This window comes from Neoarius graeffei, chromosome 8, assembly GCF_027579695.1.
Source record: "Neoarius graeffei isolate fNeoGra1 chromosome 8, fNeoGra1.pri, whole genome shotgun sequence".
Taxonomy (NCBI): domain Eukaryota; kingdom Metazoa; phylum Chordata; class Actinopteri; order Siluriformes; family Ariidae; genus Neoarius; species Neoarius graeffei.
This window is the reverse complement of record NC_083576.1, coordinates 64,766,016-64,792,002: the sequence shown is the minus strand read 5'-3', so window position 1 is coordinate 64,792,002 and position 25,987 is coordinate 64,766,016. Positions and strand designations below refer to the sequence as shown.

The 25,987-nt window shown below is 41.2% G+C and overlaps 1 protein-coding gene across 1 annotated transcript in view; it reads left to right on the top strand.

Moving 5' to 3' along the window:
* Positions 1–25,987, top strand: part of glra1 (glycine receptor, alpha 1) — a gene marked incomplete at its 5' end in the record, with an annotated part of 116,811 nt that overhangs the window by 80,444 nt on the left and 10,380 nt on the right. The gene's annotated exons all lie outside the window — the stretch shown is intronic.

The window sequence follows — 25,987 nt, the reverse complement described above, 5'->3', positions numbered from 1 at the left end:
GAGATCAGGTTTGTATGCAGGCTTTTTATTGCCACACTTTTCAGTCTAACAATGTTTTCTTCGCACACTAGAGACACAGACACACACACTAGCGTCTCGTCCGGGGATGAGCCCCTCTGCTCTCGCTCTCCCTCCCTACATAGGGCGGGGTCACTGGGAAGACACACAGAAACACAGGTTAATTGCAGTCAGGTGTAGTGATTCTGCCACTTACCTTCCCTGACTCCGCCCTCCTGTCACAGACCGGCACTTGACCACGCCCCCGCTGCCACACTTGCCATTTGGATTTCCCAGCAAACATTGGTTTTCGTGACGTCACGTGTGGGACGCCTCCTTCTGAATCCTACGTCAGTGCTGGTTTGTTTATGAGAAAACGACCTGGTGGTTTTCTGCAAATTTCTTCAACGTTATCACATAATTATTAAAATGGTTAACAGATGTACAACCCCGATTCCAAAAAAGTTGGGACAAAGTACAAATTGTAAATAAAAACGGAATGCAATAATTTACAAATCTCAAAAACTGATATTGTATTCACAATAGAACCTAGATAGCATATCAAATGTTGAAAGTGAGACATTTTGAAATTTCATGCCAAGTATTGGCTCATTTGAAATTTCATGACAGCAACACATCTCAAAAAAGTTGGGACAGGGGCAATAAGAGGCTGGAAAAGTTAAAGGTACAAAAAAGGAACAGCTGGAAAACCAAATTGCAACTCATTAGGTCAATTGGCAATAGGTCATTAACATGACTGGGTATAAAAAGAGCATCTTGGAGTGGCAGCGGCTCTCAGAAGTAAAGATGGGAAGAGGATCACCAATCCCCCTAATTCTGCACCGACAAATAGTGGAGCAATATCAGAAAGGAGTTCGACAGTGTAAAATTGCAAAGAGTTTGAACATATCATCATCTACAGTGCATAATATCATCAAAAGATTCAGAGAATCTGGAAGAATCTCTGTGCGTAAGGGTCAAGGCCGGAAAACCATACTGGGTGCCAGTGATCTTCGGGCCCTTAGACGGCACTGCATCACATACAGGCATGCTTCTGTATTGGAAATCACAAAATGGGCTCAGGAATATTTCCAGAGAACATTATCTGTGAACACAATTCACCGTGCCATCCGCCGTTGCCAGCTAAAACTCTATAGTTCAAAGAAGAAGCCGTATCTAAACATGATCCAGAAGTGCAGATGTCTTCTCTGGGCCAAGGCTCATTTAAAATGGACTGTGGCAAAGTGGAAAACTGTTCTGTGGTCAGACGAATCAAAATGTGAAGTTCTTTATGGAAATCAGGGACGCTGTGTCATTCGGACTAAAGAGGAGAAGTTGTCACCCAAGTGTTATCAGCGCTCAGTTCAGAAGCCTGCATCTCTGATGGGATGGGGTTGCATTAGTGCGTGTGGCATGGGCAGCTTACACATCTGGAAAGACACCATCAATGCTGAAAGGTATATCCAGGTTCTAGAGCAACATATGCTCCCATCCAGACGATGTCTCTTTCAGGGAAGACCTTGCATTTTCCAACATGACAATGCCAAACCACATACTGCATCAATTACAGCATCATGGCTGCGTAGAAGAAGGGTCCGGGTACTGAACTGGCCAGCCTGCAGTCCAGATCTTTCACCCATAGAAAACATTTGGCGCATCATAAAACGGAAGATACGACAAAAAAGACCTAAGACAGTTGAGCAACTGGAATCCTATATTAGACAAGAATGGGTTAACATTCCTATCCCTAAACTTGAGCAACTTGTCTCCTCAGTCCCCAGACGTTTGCAGACTGTTGTAAAGAGAAAAGGGGATGTCTCACCGTGGTAAACATGGCCTTGTCCCAACTTTTTTGAGATGTGTTGTTATCATGAAATTTAAAATCGCCTAATTTTTCTCTTTAAATGATACATTTTCTCAGTTTAAACATTTGATATGTCATCTATGTTCTATTCTGAATAAAATATGGAATTTTGAAACTTCCACATCATTGCATTCCGTTTTTATTTACAATTTGTACTTTGTCCCAACTTTTTTCGAATTGGGGTTGTATTGTAGGAGGGTGTAGCAACACCAATCATGATGGGATTAGTACTCATCGTTTTCCAAAAGACCGGACAATGAGAGAGAAATGGGAGCGCTTCGTGCGAGGCACCCGGAAAAAGCCGAGGACCAAGCAGAGCCGAGAAAAAGACCAAGAAAATCGGCAATTCACAAGTTGACTGTTGCCAGGGTAAGAAATAAGAGAGACTATACTCTAAATTAGGTGTTCCTTTGTTTGTGTGGTACATGGATAATGTTATTTATTGACACACACAATAGTAAACAAAACGAAAGTGCTGGGCAATAATACACTTACTTCACATGTATCAAGGGATATGCATGTCAGGGCTTGAGATCTTGGGACCTGTCAAACACATTAAATGTATATACAACCCTGCTTAGCTGATTCCATGTGTGTAGCTTATGAAATCTTTCTCCTACAGTAGCCAATACTCTTCTAAATGAAGAAATATATAAATACATAATAGTAATTATTCACCAAAACCCTTATAGATGATAATAATCGATCAAGGACCGTGATGTTGTTTGGTATGGTGCAGCCGGGGCCCCACCCTGTAGCCAGGCCCGGGGTTGGGGCTTATATGCGAGCGCTTGGTGGCTGGGCCTTTGCCCATGGGGCCCGGCCGGGCTCAGCCCGAAGTGGTTACGTGGGCCCGACCTCCTGTGGGTTCACCACCCACAGAGGTAGCCGTAGGGGGCCAGTGCAGTGTGGATTGGGCGGCAGTCGAAGGCAGGGGCCTCGACGACCTGATCCCCGAACACAGTACCACAGGATTTCATCTCTGCTTTTTGAAGATGGTGTTGTCCTGTTGGCTTCTTCAAACCAGGACCTTCAGCATGCACTGGGGCGGTTTGCAGTCGAGTCTGAAGCAGCTGGGATGAGAATCCGCACCTCCAAGTCCGAGGCCATTGTTCTCGACCGGAAAAGGGTGTCTTGCCCTCTCCAGGTTGGTGGAGAAGTCCTGCCTCAAGTGGAGGAGTTTAAGTATCTCGGGATCTTGTTCACGAGTGAGGGAAGGATAGAGTGTGAGATCGACAGGCGGATCGGTGCAGCCTCCGCAGTGATGCAGTCGCTTTACTGGTCCATCGTGGTGAAGAAGGAAGGCGAAAAGGCGAAGCTCTCGATTTACCTGTCGATCTACGTTCCGACTCTCACCTATGGTCATGAGCTTTGGGTAATGACCGAAAGAACAAGGTCGCAGATACAAGCGGCCGAAATGAGTTTCCTTCGCAGGGTGGCTGGGCGCTCCCTTAGAGATAGGCTGAGAAGCACAGTCACTCGGGAGGAGCTCAGAGTAGAGCCGCTGCTCCTCCACATTGAGAGGAATCAGCTGAGGTGGCTCAGGCATCTCTTCCGGTTGCCTCCTGGATGCCTCCCTGGGGAGGTGTTCCAGGCATGTCCCCCCAGGAGGAGGCCCCGGGGAAGACCCAGGACATGCTGGAGGGACTATGTCTCTCGGCTGGCCTGGGAACGCCTCGGTGTTCTTCCCGAGGAGCTGGCCAAGGTGTCTGGGGAAAGGGAAGTTTGGGCTTCCATGCTCAGACTGCTGCCTCCGCGACCCAGCCCCGGATAAGCAGATGAAGACGAGACGATAATAGTAATTAGAAAAAATATGATTTATGTAACAATAGATAGATGAGCATTGATACATGAATCCATGGGTTTAGAAGTTCAGGTGACAATTCCATATTTCAATGCAAAATCACTAGCTGCTAAACTTGGTCTACACAGACTGTGCACTGAATTCATGCAAGTTCTCTCAGCCTGCTGGTGGATCCGCACGTGACGTCACGAATCTGGTTGCAGACTCCCTTGGGATTTTTCCAGACACGTTTGTTTATTTTATTTTTTTTCTGCTGTAGACAGATGGCCTTGTGCAAAATTACCCTTCTGGATGAGTGTGTAAAGGGACATACTTTCATATTTAAAAAAAAAAAAAACACGAAATTGGTCCAGGATATGCACTTTAAGTTTGACATGTCAGTCATGTTCATTGCTGTTTCAGTGATTGGTATTTGGTTACAAGGTTCTGCCTCTTTGTTTAAAAAAGGTTGAGGTTTTTTATATGCAAAAACCCTGCGCTTTCCTTCAGAAACAATTTTCATTAAATTAAAGAACAGCACATTGAAGTAGTAGTGAGGTATTTAATAATTTGATTTGAAATTATTGAATTTTACCAAGAGCGATGCATAATATAGAAACATTTGTATGTTTAATATAGAAACATTTCATTGTAAGATCTTAATTAAATTTTAGGGGAGGCCAGGCTTCCCATGGAGCATTAAACCAATTGCCTGTGCTCTGCTCTTCATTTGTATTTAGCCACTTTGAAGCTTTGGAGTTGATAACAAATTTGCCGTTATGTGAGATCGGCAATTAGGGCTGTGCTTAGTGCGGATAATGCACTATTTTAACCCTTAACATGTTTGTTAATATTTATTCAACTATACTTGAACTGACACATCCCATTATAAAGGACGTGTCCGAACTAGTCATGAGTGTGTGTGTGAGTGAGAGTGTGCACTGTATGCTTCCTGTTAATATTCTGCACTCATGAAAGATATATAGGATTATATCTCATACAATGCCTAATTTACACACATACGCCATTAGATATGCCTAGCCCACTTCGAATTACACAGGTTTTGTAACGCTCCATCAACACTCCTGTGTGTAACCCACAGGCATACAGTGCACTTTCACACCCTCACGCACATTTCATCATGATTAGTCCTAACACGTAGTAAGAGGATAAACCTAGCAGAGGTAAAGAATATGGCTATATTTTCTATGATAAGGGGTTACAAATGCCATATGCCAAGTTTGTGGTTGTGTAGCATGAGTGAGAATAAATAGAAATAAAAAACAAATATATTTTTGTGCTCATTGTATGTCTGTTAGATAGTATTGATAAAATGAGCAAGGTATCTTGTTGTTGTTGTTGTTGTTTTTTAAATCAATGTCTTCATCAAATAATGCACTGCTTTTGGAGACCCGTTTTGTGACAAAATTAGTGCTGGTATTTCAATCCAGTGTCAATATAATAAAATAAAATTACATTTTTACTCTACTGTTCTGATGGAAAGGCTTAAACTCGAAGTTAAACACTGAAAAATATTTTCATTGTAACTCTTCCCAAATCCACGAGTGCCGATCAAAAATCGTGTCATACGTGTGACATCCTCTTTTCATCTAAGTTATGATTGTTCCAGTAGTGTTTAAAAGGCTCATCTCATTATCTCTAGCCGCTTTATCCTTCTACAGGGTCGCAGGCAAGCTGGAGCCTATCCCAGCTGACTACGGGCGAAAGGCGGGGTACACCCTGGACAAGTCGCCAGGTCATCACAGGGCTGACACATAGACACAGACAACCATTCACACTCACATCTACGGTCAATTTAGAGTCACCAGTTAACCTAACCTGCATGTCTTTGGACTGTGGGGGAAACCGGAGCACCTGGAGGAAACCCACGCGGACACGGGGAGAGCATGCAAACTCCGCACAGAAACGCCCTCGCCAGCCACAGAGCTCGAACCCAGACCTTCTTGCTGTGAGGCGACAGCGCTAACCACTACACCACCGTACCGCCCTGTTTAAAAGGCTATTTTTTAAATTAAATAAAAACCAGGTGTCTCATCTCATCTCATCTCATTATCTCTAGCCGCTTTATCCTTCTACAGGGTCGCAGGCAAGCTGGAGCCTATCCCAGCTGGCTACGGGCGAAAGGCGGGGTACACCCTGGACAAGTCGCCAGGTCATCACAGGGCTGACACATAGACAACCATTCACACTCACATTCACACCTACCTGTACGGTCAATTTAGAGTCACCAGTTAACCTAACCTGCATGTCTTTGGACTGTGGGGGAAACCGGAGCACCCGGAGGAAACCCACGCGGACACGGGGAGAACATGCAAACTCCGCACAGAAACGCCCTCGCCAGCCACAGGGCTCGAACCCAGACCTTTTTGCTGTGAGGCGACAGCGCTAACCACTACACCACTGTACCGCCCTGTTTAAAAGGCTATTTTTTAAATTAAATAAAAACCAGGTGTATGTGTGTTAAATAGATATAAATCTGACTGCTATCGAGTTTTTTTTTTTTGCCAAAATTCTGATAAATTTGTTTTATTTGGATTTAAATGTACGGTCGTAACCCTCTGTCCAACTGTTACATGCGAAACAGGTGCCCGTTAATTCCTATTCGGAACTGTTAAGACTGAGCTCACAAGGTCATGCGGATCTCCAGACACACTCATGTGATGTCACTGCGCGAGACAGCCGGGATGCATGTAATGGTGGCAAGGCAGGTGAAAGTGGTAGTCTGTCCAACAAAATTACGACCATGTTACACGTGTAATTTCAATTCATAAATATTTTATGAATAAAGTTCTTTTTTTTATTTCTCAGGTTAAATAACAACCTTACAAGGTACATTTTAGTGTATTATCACTAATCTGGCTCCAATAGTTTTTCCTGGGTAAAATCTACATGAAATTTTGTTAAAACAGTTGGAGACAATTTATGCATTTTAATTTTTTTTTCTGCGTGATGTTTGAAATGGGGCGGCACGGTGGTGTAGTGGTTAGCGCTGTCGCCTCACAGCAAGAAGGTCCTGGGTTCGAGCCCCGCGGCCGGCAAGGGCCTTTCTGTGTGGAGTTTGGATGTTCTCCCCGTGTCCGCGTGGGTTTCCTCCGGGTGCTCCGGTTTCCCCCACAGTCCAAAGACATGCAGGTTAGGTTAACTGGTGACTCTAAATTGACCGTAGGTGTGAATGTGAGTGTGAATGGTTGTCTGTGTCTATGTGTCAGCCCTGCGATGACCTGGCGACTTGTCCAGGGTGTACCCCGCCTTTCGCCCATAGTCAGCTGGGATAGGCTCCAGCTTGCCTGCGACCCTGTAGAAGGATAAAGCAGCTAGAGATAATGAGATGAGATGTTTGAAATGCTTTTCTTTCTCTATTAACAAAAGTTCCTATATTATTATTTCCCTATGAGAAATTATGACTATGACTATTTTTGTAAATCTTTTGGCTCAAAAATTAGTGTCCAGGTTACACGCATGACGCCAGATTTTCACTGTTTTCAGTGGTTACAATGAAAAGAGTTACAATGAAAATTCTAAAATCTGATTGGTCAGAAGGTGTTGATAAATTTTCTTGAACAGCACAGCTCAGAAGTAGGAACAACGCACTGATAGCGGTTATGCGTTCCTACTAATCCATTATTGTTTCTATAGAAGCTCATTCATTGGGACTTGTGTGACAGAAGCTCCGAATAATCCAAGGCTAATGTAATTTTTCTGGAAGGAGACATTTATTTGATATTAATGGGATGAGTGTTAATGAATGAACCCTTTATTGTCACTTAGTCACAAGTACCAGCGAAATTAGCCATCAACCCATCCGTACATATACACATACATACAATTGACACAGGGGGAGTAGAAAGGACAGGAAGACAGGGATGAAAAATACAGAGTAACATGAGGGGAGAGGAGGAGAAAAAAAAGCAACCCCCACACTATGCTCCTGTGGGGAGTACAGTGTGAGAACATTAAAAAAACACCTCAGCACATAAGCACAAAAATAACACAGTACACTTTACAACATGAAAACTCGGGACTCGAGGGGGAAGGGGGTGAGAGAGAGGGCAATCATGGGGGGGAGGGGCAGAGGTATAGGTAACCCAGCGCAAACAAGCAGTCCGGTCCTGCAGCCGAAGATGGCGCTTACCCACTTGTCACACTGGGGGTAAAAGTGGCGACCATGGGAAGTGGGGGAAGGAATACGAGAGAGTCTCACAGCAGTGACCTCCAGGGGGAGTTGTTGTCCCGGCAACGGCCTTGGCCAAGGCCAGTGCTGTCTGAGGGAGCCGAAAGCAGATAAGATTGGGATTGTTTGGTCTTGGGGCGAGTAGACGCATTCTTTTACACGACTACTCTGTTTGTCCATTCTGGTCTCCGAATCGGTCCATTTTCCTTTGCAAAGCCAAAAGCTTCTCCATGATGTTATCCATGTTGCGGTTCAAGTTCTGAATAGCCACAGTCTGAGTGCCGATAGCTCTGCCCACCGCTTCAATCATGTCGGGCAGCTTTATGGGGCTTTGGACAGCTGTCACCGTTTTCTGATTTCCTCGATAAACCAGGGCAATGCCTAATCCAATCAGCAAAAGTCCTGTAATCATGGTTCCGAATAGGTAGATATCTTCAATTTCCTCCACAGAAAGAATCGCCAGGCACACGACCCGCCACCTCTCCCACGCGTCCATTGTATAGCCAGCTGCGAATGTTCTGGCAGGACAGGCTGGTTCCCTCGAACCCAGGCTTCTCGTCGAGAAGATTGTGTCAATTGCGTGAAGAGACCAGTTTATCAATTCCATGATTTTTAGTTTGGAGAGCAGTGCGGAGAGAGTCTCTCAAAAGTATAGACAATAGACAGACGAGACAGCAGAAGCAGGAAAGATAAGGGGAGGGAGAGGCAGAGAAATGCGACCGCCTTCCGTGAGAGCACGGAGAAGAAAGTGTTAGTGTTAGTGCTTTGTAACAGTCAGTACGTTTTCCAGTTTTCCACCAAAGGAAGTCTTCAGGACACAGGACTTTGTGTTTTTTTTTATTATTATTAGCTCACATGGCCATAGGCTGGTGAGCTATTGCCATCACATGGTGTCTGTCCGTCCGTCCACAAGTCACAAAACTCGCTACTCCTCCTTGAGCTTTCGATGGATTTTGATTCTGATTGTTTTGTTTGGAAGATCTAATCAGTCTGCACAAAAGTTATGCCCTGGATTTGTGATTTCTCATTAACAAGTTGCTAATTAGGCCAATTAATGAACTTTCAGGAAACTCGCTACTCCTCTGAGTTTTTGATTCAGATTATTTTGTTTGGAAGATCTAATTGTTTTAATTGTTCTCATGAAGAGCAACTGAGCTAATTATAAATGAGTCTGGTTTCTCATGGTACAGCCATGTGAGCTACTGCATCACTGACGCTCTCGTTTGTTTATTGTAAGATGGACCAGGTTTTTTCTGATTAGTGTCTTATTAACTTCAAGAGAGGGAGAAAAAGAGGGCCAAAGTACAACATTCATTAATAAATTAAAATTTGCAACCGTAGGCACACTGCTATACTATTAAAAAAAATAAACACTTCCAGATGCACTGTTACAGGAAAATGATCTTATTAAACGTTCAGGGTGGTAACAGTAACAGCATGCCCCATCAAATTTTATTCCTTGCATAGCAGACACTCCGTTAACATTCATATGACCCCATTTTTTTCCATATGGGACTCAATAAATATAAACAGGGTCACATGAACTATTTTTTACCTGTGCATTAATAGTCCTGGTGGCACGGTGGTGTAGTGGTTAGCACTGCTACCTCACAGCAAGAAGGTTCTGGGTTCGAGCCCAGTGGCCAATGGGGGTCTTTCTGTGTGGAGTTTGCATGATCTCCCAGTGTCTGCATGGGTTTCCTCTGGGCGCTCCAGTTTCCTCCACAGTCCAAAGGCCTGCAGGTTAGGCTAATTGGTGGCTCTAAATTGACCGTAGGTGTGAGTGTGAATGGTTGTTTGTCTCTATGTATCAACCATGCGATGACCTGGTGACTTGTCCAGGGTCTACCCTGCCTCTTGCCCATAGTCAGCTGGGATAGGCTCCAGCTTGCCCGCAACCCTGCACAGGATAAGTGGCTACAGATAATGGATGGATGGGTTAATAGTCCTATATTAATATAACTGAGAAAAAACAGTTTTCAAACCCTGTCCAAAGTCTTACTCAACCACACCCTGAGCAAAACATAAAGGTCCCAATTCATATATTCCTTACTTGTAAGTAGAACTACTGCCAGAGCTGTGTAATTTTATCAACCCCTTCAGGCCAATCAGATTCGAGAGTTCAAGAATGATGTGGTATAAATAAACATGCTTCCTTTTAGATACCAGGCAGTGATCTCATTCTACCTTACATGAAACCTGCTAACTTAGGAAGCGTAATAGCTTGGAGTGTAGCGTCCTACCTGCTTGCAGTCATGGCAGGACAAATGATTGTTGATCCAGAGGTGTGGATCCTGTTTGGTTGGATGAAATCCTGTAGCCACTTCAGTCCTGTTTGGACATTCTGCTGGACAACTACCTCTAAATACAGGATCCATATTATAAAGAATTCATCTCATTAATGATTACAGAAATAGTCAGGGCAATTTAACAGTTATTCTACAAAATCGAGTCATACCTGAGCTGATAGCTGACGAGGCGCGTCTCCTCTTAGAATGTGTTTCCACTTAGAATGTAAACAACCCGGCGAAATGACAGTAGCAATTTTTTTTTTTTAAATGTGATGATAATTCTCAAAAAATAAAAAAGATACGTTCTTACCATCAAATACTTTTATTCCATATTTTGTTGCTTTTTTAGTATTTTTTGGGGTTTTATTTTCAAGTAGAGTTTTTATTTCATTCTTGGTTGCTTCAGCAACATGCTCCACCATTTTGTTTTTCTCTACTCACAGTATATGAGCTGATAGCCTAGAAGTAGAGTAGCCAATCAGAGCATCCGATTGCTCATATCCAATGAATGTGGATAGAATAATCCTTGTTATTAGTGATCGCTTAGAGCCTCTGGACCATCAGCAGACCCCATAGTTTTAAAATAGATGCAAAAAAAAAGAAAAAGTAATCAGTTGGCAAAAATCTTGATGTATCAACTCCCTTATGGTGTGAAAAGAAAAGAAACTACAGTTTATGTAACTAACTTAGCACCAAGCAGCAGTGATCATGAAGGGTTTATCCATCCATTATTTATGCCACTTATCCATCAGGGTCCTGGGGGAAGCTGGAGCCAATCCCAACTGACTTCAGGTGAAAGGCGAGGTACAACCTGGGCAGGTCGCCAATCTGTCGCAATGATCATGAAGGGTTTAGTCCTAATTAATTGGATTTAGTCAGTTTGTCCCTTTTATTGCTTACGTTTTGTTGATGGATGAATTGAAATGGAAAAGGTTAGTGACTAACTATCCAGCTAGTGTTTAGACGAAGAACTGTCAGACTAACAGATGAAGTTGCTGGATCATTACTACTAGCTATGACAATATTTACATTATTTACTTTATTAGATATTTCATTCCTTGTGTATATTGTTCTTATTCAGTTGTTTTTACTTTGTTTATTAAAAGTTTTCAAATATTCAGAAACATTCCTGCAAATACTGCAAGTGTTGTACATAGTTGTACCACACACATATGAGGTGTAACATTCCAGAAATGAAAATCTGAAATATTGGGCAAATAAGTTTTTTTGTTTGTTTGTTTGTTTTTGAGAATACCAAAGGACCATATAAACAACACTGGTATTGTATGAGTATACCCGGAAATATAGTTCATTAGCTCACCTTAAAATATTCTATTATACACTCACTAGCCACTTTAATAGGAACTTGTTCTTGATTCTAAGATTCCTGTTCTTGGCTGCAGGAGTACAACCCAATGTGGTCTTCTGCTGTTGCATGCTGAGATGCTTTTCTGCTCACCACGGTTGTAAAGAGTTGCTATGAGTTGCTATATCCTTCCTGGCAGCTCAAATCAATCTGGCCATTTTCCTCTGACCTCTCTTAACACCAAGACGTTTGTTTCCACCCACAGAACTGTCATTGCTCACGCAATGTTTTTTGTTTTTCGCACCATTCTGTGTAAACTCTAGAGACTGTTGTGTGTGAAAACCCCAGGAGATCAGCAGTTTCTGAAATACTCAAACCAGTCCATCTGGCTCAAACCAACACCCATGCCACAGTGAAAGAAAGTCACACTTTGAGATCATGATTTTTCCCGTTCTGATGTTTGAAATGAACATTAACTGAAGCTCTTGATTTTGTATCTGCATGATTTAATGCATCGTGCTGCTGTCAAGGGATTGGCTGATTAGAGAACTGCATCAAACAGCAGTTGTGTATTAGGGTGTTCCTAATAAAGTGGCCGGTGAGTGTATTTTAACAAGTATAGCAGAGAACCCTTTAATAGAAGTAATGAATTTATAATACACCCTGTAGCTTATTGTAACACCAGTATTATAATGTCAGTTTAAAATACTATTAATGCAAATCCTTAAACTGTATATTGCTAAATGCTATGAACTGAAAAGGATCTCATTAGGAAACTGAGAGAAAGCTGAAAGAGAGCCACTCTGTCGTCTGTTAGGGTTTACGATTATTCCCAGAGTTTTTTAAAAAATAAAAAGGGCTATACCTAAATCTTGAACCCCTAAGGCAGCTGGGCCATAGAAGGTTCACGCTGCACGCTGCACACTACACGCGTGTAAAGAAAAGTGGACAAACGTAGCATGACTTGCTCTGGGCCATAGAACGGCGTTCACGTTGCACGCTGCACACTTCACGCGTGAAGCGTGAAATGAACATGCACACTTTTTTTTCTAGGCGTGAAGATGGAAATTCCAGTCAATGCATGCGGTCACCGCCGCGCCAGCCAATCAGAACGGGTCTAGGGAGATAACTCTATGCTTTCAGGGGAAAACTTCAGAAAAAATATAATTGAATGGTATAATTGAAAAATAGTTCTTCATCGGGATTGTCAAGCAGATTATAGAATGTTCGGTGAAATTCACCACGGGTTTCTCTCAGAAGGAAGTGTTCTCGGCTCCAAATTCTGTTCCTTTTTCTCTTCCTCTGTCTCAGTAAAAGCAGAATGAGGCAATCGTCGTCATCCGAAGAGTCCATATTGTTGGTTACTCGGTCAAAGTAGAACAGACGCAACACGTGAACATCCAAGCATGAAGTTTAATGGCCCAGGGTCCGGTTCTTCACGTGAACGTGTAGCGTGCAGCGTGCAGCGTGAACCTTCTATGGCCCAGCTGCCTAACTTGACAGGTGCAGATAACAATATACTAAGCTCTCTCCATGTAAATCCAACATAGAGAATATCCACAGTTGGTATTGATCCCACCCTGTATTATTTACCAGTCACCTGCTACCAAAACAAGCTGCAAATCCTGCTGTTTCACTCCAGATTCACTGTCCACAACATGCAGGGCTCGACATTAACTTTTTAATCTACTTGTCCAGTCGGACAAGCAGCAAGATTTTTCACTTATCCTGACCATAACCTTTTTATTCCTATGTATTTACTAGTTCAGTGAAAGGAAAATGGTTAACAAAGTTTATCAGAAACCAGGTATAGTTACCTGATCTGTAATTTTAAGAGGTAGACTCACCCACATTCAAAGCTTCTGGAGGAAATAGTTGCATCTTGATTAATCCAATAAAACTTGAAGTATAAATTACTTTAATGAAATGAAACCAAAAGAAAAAAATTGGACATGATAAGGGTGACAGAATAACATTTGTGAATGAAAACAAACCATGAGTGAGTTCAGGACTGTGGTAAAATTCCCACGTAAATTCGCCAGTGGTTGAGGATGGTGGGGTTTTGCTCTCTCTCTCTCTCTCTCTCTCTCTCGTTCTCCTTTTGCATCATGATCATTGTATCAATACGACATGGGGTTTTTGTTTATCTTTCCTGCCTTTTGTCTTTTTTGTCATTGCTCTTTTATTTCTATTATCTCTGTTGTTCTAATTTTTCATATCCCTTATTTCTTGTTCAGTCTGTCATTCCTTTGGGGGGGGGAAGGGTGTAGGGGAAAGGGAAAGGGGGGGCTAAACGGTGGCTACTTTAAAGAATCTAAAATATGATTTTTTTTAACCACTTTTTGTTTATCACATAATTCCATATGTGTTCCATATGTTGTTTCAGAGTTTTGGTGTCTTCAGTATTATTCTGCAGTATAGAAAATGGTCAAAATACAAAAAAACCTAATATATAGATTTAGGCACTGCCTAAAAGTGGAGCTCCCATCTGTTTCTGGGTTGTAGAATTTTCTTATATCATAGCCAGTCTCTTGTTTTATTTCTTTACTGGCTAGCACTGGCCACTAGGCGGTGTGTATGACTGGTAATTACTAACACTGGCCACGAGGCGGTGTGTATGACTGGTAATTACTAACACTGGCCACTGGTAATTACTAACACTGGCCACGAGGCGGTGTGTCATCTCATCTCATTATCTCTAGCAGCTTATCCTGTTCTACAGGGTCGCAGGCAAGCTGGAGCCTATCCCAGCTGACTACGGGCGAAAGGCGGAGTACACCCTGGACAAGTCGCCAGGTCATCACAGGGCTGACACATAGACACAGACAACCATTCACACTCACATTCACACCTACGGTCAATTTAGAGTCACCAGTTAACCTAACTTGCATGTCTTTGGACTGTGGGGGAAACCGGAGCACCCGGAGGAAACCCACGCGGACACGGGGAGAACATGCAAACTCCGCACAGAAAGGCCCTCGCCGGCCACGGGGCTCGAACCCGGACCTTCTTGCTGTGAGGCGACAGCGCTAACCACTACACCTTAGGCCAGGGGTGTCCAAACTGATCCATAAAGGGCCGTGTGGCTGCAGGTTTTCATTCCAGCCATGCAGCAGCACACCTGATTTGGCTTATTCAATCAACTGACACAACCACCTTTAATCAAGGGTGGGTGTGGCTGCAAGTATTTGACTGTGTGAAAACAGTTCAGTTGATTGAATGAGCCAAGTCAGGTGTGCTGCTGCATGGCTGGAATGAAAACCTGCAGCCACACGGCCCTTTATGGATCAGTTTGGACACCCCTGCCCTTGGCGGTGTGTATGACTAGTAATTACTAACACTGGCCACAAGGTGGTGTGTATGACTGGTAATTACTTAAGGCCAATTTATGCTGACAATGCAGTCCTCGCAAATGGCGTCGCAGATGGCGTCTGCATAGCCCCCCCACCTTCGCAGACGCTCTGCGCGCACCTCCCAAAAATTGTGACCACCGCAGAAGCCTCACAGACAAGAGGGCTCTGATTGGTCCACTCCAGGTCCACTCTACATCCACTGTACACGCACTTCCGCTTCCCTACTTTCCCGGTTTGGTTTGTTTTCACGACCGCCATTTTTAAAAACACGAGCGAAGATGGAGCAGCACGAAGAGCGGTTGATCGAGGAAGTGAGGAAGTACGTACATCTATACGACTCCAGTTCTAGTCATTATAAGTAACCAGAGGATAAACACTCCACTAACCACACCCACCAACTACTCCTAGCGATTTCACGACTTCGCGCCCCCTTGCGTTGTGGCGGTGAATAACATCGCGCACGCCTATTACTCCCCGCTCAACGATAAATTACAACTGTCTGCGAAAAGCTATCTGCGAAAGCCTTGTCACAAGAGCATGCAGAGGCCCTTACACTGGCCATGAGGCAGTGTGTATGACTGGTAATTACTAACACTGGCCACGAGGCGGTGTGTATGACTGGTAATTACTAACACTGGCCACGAGGCGGTGTGTATGACTAGTAATTACTAACACTGGCCATGAGGCGGTGTGTATGAGTGGTGGTACACGTACACGGACAAACCACAAAAAATCGATTCGATGGGTTTACCATTTTTTCTTAGGTATGGTGCTCCGCTGGAGCTCCACTATGAATGTGTGCAAACTCATTTATGTGAGGGGTGTACAAACTTTTGACTGGCATGGTGTATATACTACAAATCACTGATACTGTATGAATCACTTAAGGATTTAATTTGCACTTTAAAAATTTACCTCTGGGGTGGCACCGTGGTGTAGTGGTTAGCACTGTTGCCTAACAGCAAGAAGGTTCTGGGTTCGAGCCCAGTGGCTGATGGGGGCCTTTCTGTGTAGAGTTTGCATGCTCTCCCTGTGTCTGTGTGGGTTTCCCCCACAGTGGGTGGATGGAAATCTACCTCTTTGCTTTGTTCATTGCATATCTTGAATTCACTATCTCTGCACTTTTGTTTTGTTATATTGTTCAGCCTTTGTGTTGGTGTAATTAAAAAAAAAAGAAGCAAAAAAAAAATTCACCGTAAATTCCATAAAATATTTTATGAAATTTGTGATGGTTAATGTAAGCCATACATAAGAAAAATACAGTAAATGTCCAAATGAAATGATTCATCACAGATATTTATTTTATTGAGGTATTTGATCACCATTTCTCTGATTTCAATTAATTCAGAGTCTAATAATCTATAGTTAGAGATTACGACGTGGTTATTTTTACACACACACCTGCTGTACTCGGCTTCCCCAGAATTTCATAAACAATAACACAGCTGGATCACCGAGGGGATTGAACTAGTTTTGTTGGAACTTTGATGTAACTCTTGAATAATTACTATAAAAATGGTGATTTTCAACAAATATTTAACTCGTTCTGTCAGACAGGCAGATGTGGATTTGACTTGTCTAGACCAAACATTTGGTTGTCCCGGACAGTCGGACTACCGTTAATATCAAGCCCTGACTACATAATGCATCCTTTTGCATAAGGTCATGGGAATCTTAGTGATACTGCTTGAAATAGGATTGCGTATTAGTTTGCATTTTAGCAGAGCTAAGAACTACAGTAGTTTAAGCATGTGTGGAAGATATAGAATATTCACTGAGCCTGTAGTAAAGAACAAAATATTTATTTAAATTAGAGAAATCATTATACAGTTTGTGGCTGAATACTGTCCTAAAAACCCCTAAAATATTAAATATATTCATGCTAACAATGGGCCCCATTTATCAACCTGAATACTAACAGATTTATTTGTATTAATGTTTACACAAGTAATTTGCTTTTCATAAAAATCCTCTTACTTATGGAGAAAAAACCCTAACATTCATATCTTACTTGTGCTCCTGAGTGTGTGTAAATTTATGCATATGATGATTAACTAATGTAAACATGGACTTGATTGACTTTAAATTATATATATAATTTGCATAGATTACTGCACTTTTATATATGGAATATACGGTCACGCTTAAATTGCTTATTTTATTACAGCATTCAGCAGATGCCCTTATCCAGAGCCACTTATAGGAGTGTTATGGAGTTTCTGTCAAAAACACATCCTCATGCCAATTCACTAGATCAGCGACTAAGAATATCAACAAGAACATTTCATGAAACCCAGTCGTTTTAAATTATTGTCTTTAATTAAGGGATATGAGAAAGCAAGTGAGCCAACACAAACTCCTCATTTAAGACAAATAAAATGAATTATTTAATTATGACAAATGAAACGGTGTCATATAAATGAAGGATCGGCTGCTCTATTTGTGCATGACCATCAGCCATAAACAAACACCTTACTGACGAAAGATATAGCACTCGATTTTTATTGTGAATATTATACAGGGTGTTTCAAAAAATGTGATATTATTTGAGATGTAAATATCCCACAAACTACACAGTCTAGGCAAATGAAACTGAACAGGCTTAACGCTGAGCAATATAAGATTTATTCCTCAAAATCTGAATGAGAAATTCAAACGTATGTGGACTCCATGAACGATTTCACAAATTTTCAATATGCACACCGCCTGAGGCACAGACAAGCATCAAGTCGGTAGTCCAGCTCCCGCCAAACACACTGCAGCATGTCTTTGGTAACAATCTTTTCTGGTAACAGTGCATTTTTAGAGAATTTCGCTCATAAGCGTACGCTGCACAGTCTTGTTCGACTGTGTTCAGGTGTACTCTAACAGACAAAACGCCTTTTCTTTTCCAGTGAATGGCATTTCTATGCCTAAAAAAGTAAAAATTAAAAACATTAAACATAAAATTTTGACCCGTTTCCACACATGCTGTTAAAATTTGAGGTCACTTGAATTGGCACAGTTATTAGATTGTGAAATGATATCAAATTTTTTGAAACACCCCGTATATTCTTATATTATTTCATATTTTTACTGGCATAGAAGTGAGTCAAAATAATGTTCACATCTGCCTTTCAGGCTTTACCCTGGTTGTTCACTTGAACATTTCTGAAGTTTTCTGGGTGTCACGCTGTGCAATGTGCATTGCACTTTACAGGTGATCAATATATACCTGCGACTGTGAAGAAAATCTGTCTTTCTGAAAGTTTTGTCAACTTGCTGGTAAATTTAATAAAATTTAATACACTTTACTGAAAGATAGATAAATGAGGCCTATTTAAAAACAAATAATAAAGAATGTGTTTCTTCTCTGGCTCTGATTTATGATGGTGCTTCAAAGTTTGTGAACCCTTTAGAATTTTCTATATTTCTGCATAAATATGACCTAAAACATCATCAGATTTTCACACAAGTCCTAAAAGTAGATAAAGAGAACCCAGTTAAACAAATGAGACAAAAATATTATACTTGGTCATTTATTTATTGAGGAAAATGATCCAATATTACATATCTGTGAGCGGCAAAAGTAGATATGTGAACCTTTGCTTTCAGTATCTGGTGTGACCCCCTTGTGCAGCAATAACTGCAACTAAACGTTTCCGGTAACTGTTGATCAGTCCTGCACACCGGCTTGGAGGAATTTTAGCCCATTCCTCCGTACAGAACAGCTTCAACTCTGGGATGTTGGTGGGTTTCCTCACATGAACTGCTCACTTCAGGTCCTTCCACAACATTTTGATTGGATTAAGGTCAGAACTTTGACTTGGCCATTCCAAAACATAAACTTTTATTCTTCTTTAACCATTCTTTGGTAGAACGACTTGTGTGCTTAGGGTCGTTGTCTTGCTGCATGACCCACCTTCTCTTGAGATTCAGTTCATGGACAGATGTTCTGACATTTTCCTTTAGAATTTGCTGGTATCATTCAGAACTCATTGTTCCATCAATGATGGCAAGCCGTCCTGGCCCAGATGCAGCAAAACAGGCCCAAACCATGATACTACCACCACCATGTTTCACAGATGGGATAAGGTTCTTATGCTGGATTGCAATGTTTTCCTTTCCCCAAACATAACGCTTATCATTTAAACCAAAAAGTCCTATTTTGGTCTCATCCATCCACAAAACATTTTTCCAATAGCCTTCTGGCTTGTCCACATGATCTTTAGCAAACTGCAGATGAGTAGCAATGTTCTTTTTGGAGAGCAGTGGCTTTCTCCTTGAAACCCTGCCATGCACACCATTGTTGTTCAGTGTTCTCCTGATGGTGGACTGATGGTGAACATTAACATTAGCCAATGTGAGAGAGGCCTTCAGTTGCTTAGAAGTTACCCTGGGGTCCTTTGTGACCTCGCCGACTATTACACGCCTTGCTCTTGGAATGATCTTTGTTGGTCAACCACTCCTGGGGAGGGTAACAGTGGTCTTGAATTTCCTCCATTTGTGCACAGTCTGTCTGACTGTGGATTGGTGGAGTCCAAACTCTTTAGAGATGGTTTTGTAACCTTTTCCAGCCTGATGAGCATCAACAACGCTTTTTCTGAGGTCGTCAGAAATCTCCTTTATTTGTGCCATGATACACTTCCACAAACATGTGTTGTGAAGATCAGACTTTGATAGATCCCTGTTCTTTAAATAAAACAGGGTGCCCACTCACACCTGACTGTCATCCCATTGATTGAAAACACCTGACTCTAATTTCACCTTCAAATTAACTGCTAATCCTAGAGGTTTACATACTTTTGCCACTCACAGATATGTAATATTGGATCATTTTCCTCAATAAATAAATGACTAAGTATAATATTTTTGTCTCATTTGTTTAACTGGGTTCTCTTTATCTACTTTTAGGACTTGTATGAAAATCTGATGATGCTTTAGGTCATATTTATGCAGAAATATAGAAAATTCTAAAGGGTTCACAAACTTTCAAGCACCACTGTAGTAGTGTAAATAACGTCACATGAAATGAAGGCCCTGGCGAGTAAAGCAATGTATAGTACAGGTGGCATTTAGCAGATTTAGCAGATCCAGAGCAATATACAATGCACCCAGAGCAGCCCGGGGAGCAGTTGGAGGTTAGGTGCATTGCTCAAGGGCACGTCAGCCATTCTTGCTGGTCAAGGGAATCAAACTGGCAACCTTTCAGTCCCAAAGCTGCTTCTCTAACCTTTTAGGCCATGGCTTCCCCTTGTATATGTATTTACACATGAATATGTATTTACACATCAAGGATAAGTAATGTGTCAAAAAAAACCTGTCCAAAATACAAATTAAATTAATGTAGACATGAGTGTGTTTTGTTCATGAGGAGATGTGGACAAAGTACTAAGAAATGAGACTTAAATAAAAGTATAGGTCATGCCAAAATCATGTGTAAAAAATTTGCTACTTTGAAACGCACTCAATCATTAAAAAGTAAAAAGAGAAAAAAGTTAACTGTCATGATGAAATTAACTTTGTATTACTTATAATGTTCGAATATGATTTGATCTGGAAACATTGTTCAATCTCTGTACGTTTGTAATATTTACCATGAGCTGAAATGTGACTTGTTGCCTAGCCAATTATATTCGCTACTGGAAACAATGCTAGTCGAAACTAGCATTAGCAGAAAAATACAGGCTAACATAGTTAAATATAGCTAGCTGATGTTAGCAAATTAGTAACTAATTGCTTATTTTCATCATAATGAAATATTTTACTGAGGGAGTGCCAAGGTGGCTAGTCCAGTGGCTTCAAACACATACCAAGAGCTAGAGCCCTAACTACACTGTGTAGCATGAGAAGGTTGTGATCAAATTGGCAAGCTTGTTGAGATATATATATATATATATATATATATATATATATATATATATATATATATATATATATATATAATTAAACTTGATTGGATGCTAAACTGAGCCATCAAATTGATGTGAAACATACAGTCATGGGCTGGATGAGAACAGAAGAGACTTTTATGTAAGACTATAAGTGTTTCATTGCAGCAGAAGCGAACCATCAGGGCCTTCAGAGAAGGTCCAAACATATCAGCATTTCAAATGTTATATTTAATTTCTTTCATTCTTTAATTTCTTTCATAATTTCATTATAATTATTCTCTTCTAATTTGCCCTCATTTTCTATCAAATTTGCTTCAGTAATGAAAGGGTTTACTGTCCTGAAAACATTAAAATCGAGTTATCCAATGAGTTTGTTTGTTTGTTTGTTTGTTTGTTTGTTTGTTTGTTTGTTTGTTTGTTTGTTTGTTGTCTCTAGGCTGAGAAGAGTTTAGAGTTGGCTCACTTATTGGTTAGGACTTCATTGCCAGGACAGAAGGCCATGGCAGTGTATGTTTATGTAGGAAGTGACAGATGAATTAACCAATCAGATTTTGATTTATAGTGGGAGGGACCAAAACTTTATCGCCCTCGGTTTTCTCAAAGGCCAACGCGAGCTTAACCACAAGTCGGCGCCGTCGGTGCAGCACTGAAGTCACCTTCCAGCTGGTGTAGCATTGATCAGTAGTGTTAGTGAATGCTAATAAAGCAGTCAAGCTAGTGCTATTGAGAGCAAGTAGCACAGGCTAACAATGGAGAAACTGATTTCTGTCTCCAGACTCCTCTTCCACACTGCACGCTCACCACAGTATTTTTCACTCAGACTTAAGCATTCATTTCCTTACGTAATTTACTTAGTTACTTTTAAACTCAACATCGACAACTACACACAATGGCGTGACCTGGCAACCTGCCGCTAATAACTTGCAAAATCCTTTGCCCTGTTGTTTTTTTGGTGTGTCTGGCTAAGTTTTTCTGAGTTGAAGTCCCAGCTCTAATAGTAACAGTTTGCCACTGCATTTCAGTAATACTCAAGTAAAGTATATAAAAATAATACTTAGGTATCGTAACAGTACAATCACTCAAATATTTTCCACTCCTGTTCATAAAGTGTATATAAAGACCCTTTTCACAGGCTGCCTTTTCAATGCTGTTGGCACTGGATGTGCAAAGATGTGACGAATATCTAATATTGACCATTTACTTTGGTAACATGGAGTAATAACTCAAAATTCTGAGGAAAATTAATACAGTTTTGGTGGAACTGGGTGTACAAAATGTTAATTATTAATTGGTACATGCAGTCATTCCCAATGTGATTCTGAGCTGCAGTAAATCATACTGCTTGCGCTAAATTCATTAATCTCACTGCAAAGACACCACCATGTGCTCTGTTCTTTTATGCAGAAACTCCCCAAGTTGTGTATAATGGAAAGAAAAAAAAAACAACAACCCCGGATGTTATGTGCTGCTCCCTCAAGTTTGCATGTGTTCAGAATCGGAATAAAGTTTATTCCCAAGTACGTTCTCACATACAAGGAATTTGCTTTGGTGGTTGGTGTGTGAACAGTTAAGCTAAAATAAAGGAATTTAGTAAGAGACAAAAGAAGTGGTATAAATAGAATAAAAAAATGAGTAGAAAACTAAAATATACAATTGGAGAAAAGTAGACATGTTTAAAGAGTATGTGCATGGATAATTTAAAAGTCCAAGCTGTACAGTATATGGCAATAATGGGCAATAATAGGCAGTAATAGGACACAGGATGACAGAGGTTGAAGATAAAGTATTATGACATGTGCAGTGGGTTATTTAGATAACCAAGCTGTACAGTGTGTGCTGGAATGTGCAATGAAAGATCACAATGTGAAGACGGCATGACGTGACCATGGAATGTGCAAATAGCAGTCCAGAGAGAAAATGCATTAAAGAAAATATCTCGCAAATAAACAAATCGACCTAAAAGTCAGTCTTTATGTCTGTCCTTTATCAAAAAGCTGCATTTTGAATTTGTTCTTCACGATATAACCACTAAAGTGATGAAAACAGATGGGGCTATTTTTTGTCAGGGAGGCCGCCATAACTCCATCGTGCGTGATGTCATTTTCCATGAGCACAGCAGAGGTGTACAAGTGCATGCTATACTAGTGTCAGCGGGGCGAAGTATTCCGTCAGGGATGGTTGGAGACAGATGTAAGTGCAGAAGATCTTTATTATAAAGAAGAGCGCAAACAGGCAAACGGTCCAAATCAGCAGGTGTACATTACGAATGGTAAAACAGGCAAAAGGTCGAGCGAGGCGCAAACAGAATATCATAGACAGAAGCAGGGTCAAAAACGAGGAACAGGAATCAGAAACCAGGAATCAGAAACCAGGAACTCAGTCAGGAAACAAGGCTTGGAAATGTGTCACAACAACTCAATACTTCGCAAAGTAACCCTGTATCCAAAATCACTCACTATATAGTGGACTATATAGTGAGTTCACCATTTTGTAGTGCTGTCTGAATGTATAGTGAGAATTATTACACCCTATATAGTGGACTTATAGTATTCCATGGTGCACTATGAAAAGTAGAGTACAACCGATGGTCACTAACCAAGCAATATTATGCACTGCAGTCGCACTGAAAGAAAAAAAAAAGTGTGTTGGGGTGAATGGATGGAGGAAGAAACACATTATAAACGGACATTCAAGTACAATTAAAAATAGTAAGAGAATAGAAAAATAAGCTAAAATAGAATAAGACAGGGGCAGCACGGTGGTGTAGTAGTTAGTGCTGTCGCCTCACAGCAAGAAGGTCCAGGTTCGAGCCCTGTGGCCGGCGAGGGCCTTTCTGTGCGGAGTTTGCATTTTCTCCCCATTTCCTCCGGGTGCTCCGGTTTCCCCCACAGTCCAAAGACATGCAGGTTAGGTTAACTGGTGACTCTAAATTGACCGTAGGTGTGAATGTGAGTGTGAATGGTTGCCTGTGTCTATGTATCAGCCCTGTGATGACCTGGCGACTTGTCCAGGGTGTACCCCGCCTTTCGCCCGTAGTCAGCTGGGATAGGCTCCAGCTTGCCTGCAACCCTGTAGAACAGGATAAAGCGGCTAGAGATAATGAGATGAGATGAGAATAAGACAGATAAAATACAAGAATAAAAGTTACAGTGCAGAGCGAGGAATTAATCAAAACCCTCAAATTTGATTTAATAAAAGGCAGCAGCAAAGAAGAAAGGATTCAGCCTTGATTTAAAAGAACTGAAAGATGCAGCAGACACATACTAGTTTGTATTGATTAATGTGGGAAATGCACTCGATATAATATGTATTTATCACAAAACATACATGTATTTATTTTTTTCACAGCCCGGTTTCCATCAAATCCTGCGCTCTGATTGGCTGGCGAGCGGGTCTGTGTCCTACGATACGGACCCCAGTTACGGACCCCGGTTACGGACCTCTGGCGACGCGCTCATTCACAACAACAAACATAGTCGCATTTTTTGTCAATATTTATCTTTTTTTTAATAAGATTTATTTATAAGATTATCAAAAATCTTATAAATTTTTGCCAGCAATTCTCAGGAGAATAGCATGAATTTTACAGCATGGATAGTGATAACGACAGTCTTCACAGCGAAAGCGAGTTTTACTACCCTGAGGAAGAAGAAATAAAAGAAAACATTGCAGGAGGAAGCTAAAAACCTGTAACTGTTGCTAATGCCGAGCAAAAAAATGGCTGAATCCTGAATTACTCAATTTTGTATAAATAGGGGACTACATAGGTGGCAAAATTTAGTTTTTTTCCTGTTTTGGAAGTGCACTTGTATACCGAGGAAGAAGCAATTTGCATTATAGCTGTGAACAAGGATTCAAAATGGCAGCTCGCCTTGGCTTGGTTTTCCTTTTCGGGCGCTCTCGTTTTCTGTTAGAATTTGGTAAAGAAAAAAATAAATATATTATTTACCAGCTTAAGGTCGGTCCGTATGGTGAAATACCGTGACCTCAGCCTTGAATACTGACCTCAGCCCAGAGGGCTTCGTTCAGTACTTTCAAGACCTCGGTCACGGTATTTCACAATACGGACCTCCCAGCTGGTAAATAACATATATGTATTTATTATTTTGAAAACCCACTAGCTGACTGATCTGGCACGTTTTAATTGTGCAACAGTAATGATGTAAATAACGGTGCGGCAGAGTAGTATCCGAAAGTGTTTTTTCATTTTACCAATGAGCTCACTATATCGTCCTCTATATAGTAATTCCCTATATAATGAGTAGGGAGTAGTGAATGAGTGAATGACTTCAGACATAGCCTAAGTCTGCATTCCGAGTCCTTATTTAGGCACGCTGATTGCGCCTTAATCCCGTGCAGGTGTGTGTCATTGGCAGCACGCACACATGTGAGTCAATTCGGAGCACGCGCTGTCCAGAGCACGCCTGAGAGTCCCTTTATTCTGACAACTACGCTGTGTCCAAAATCATTCACTACTCACTATATAGTGGACTATGTAGTGAGTTTGGCATTTTGTAATGCTGTCCGAAGGTATAGTGAGAACTATTGCACCCTATGCATCTTGAAAAGTAGTGTACAACCGATGGTCACTAAGCAAGCAATATCATGCGTTGTGGTCATGCTGAAAGAAAAAAAAGTGTGTTGGGGTGAACGGATGGAGAAAGAAGCATATTATAAACAGACATTCAAGTACAATTAAAAATAGTAAGAGAATAGAAAATAAGCTAAAATAGAATAAGACAGATAAAATACAAGAATAAAGTTACAGTGCAGAGCGAGCAATTAATCAAAAGCTTCAAATTTGATTTAATAAAAGGCAGCGGCAAAGAAGAACTTAAGTATTCAGCCTTGATTTAAAAGAACTGAAAGATGCAGCAGACACAAAGTAGTTTGTATTTATTAATGTGGGAAATACGCTTAGTATAATATGTATTTATTATTTTGAAAACCCACCAGCCGACTGATCTGGCCGTTTTAATTGTGTGACAGTAAAGACGTAAATAACAGTGTGGCGGAGTAGTGTCCGAAAGCGTTTTTTCATTTTACCGATGAGGTCACTATATCGTCCTCTATATAGTAATTCCCTCGACAGTGAGGAGGGATGAGTGAGCGATTTTGGACACAGGGCTTGACTACAGTATAATATTATGGTCTAGCGTGAATTCTCAGTCAATTTGTTTGCATTTCTCCACAAAAATTATGGCAATGCGGTATTAGAAAAGGAATCAAAATAACATAGTGGCTAGTTTATTGCCTGTTTATTAAAAAAATATATTTACCTGCTTATCTTCCATCCATTTGATGCGTGACACGGTATGCTGTTGTGCT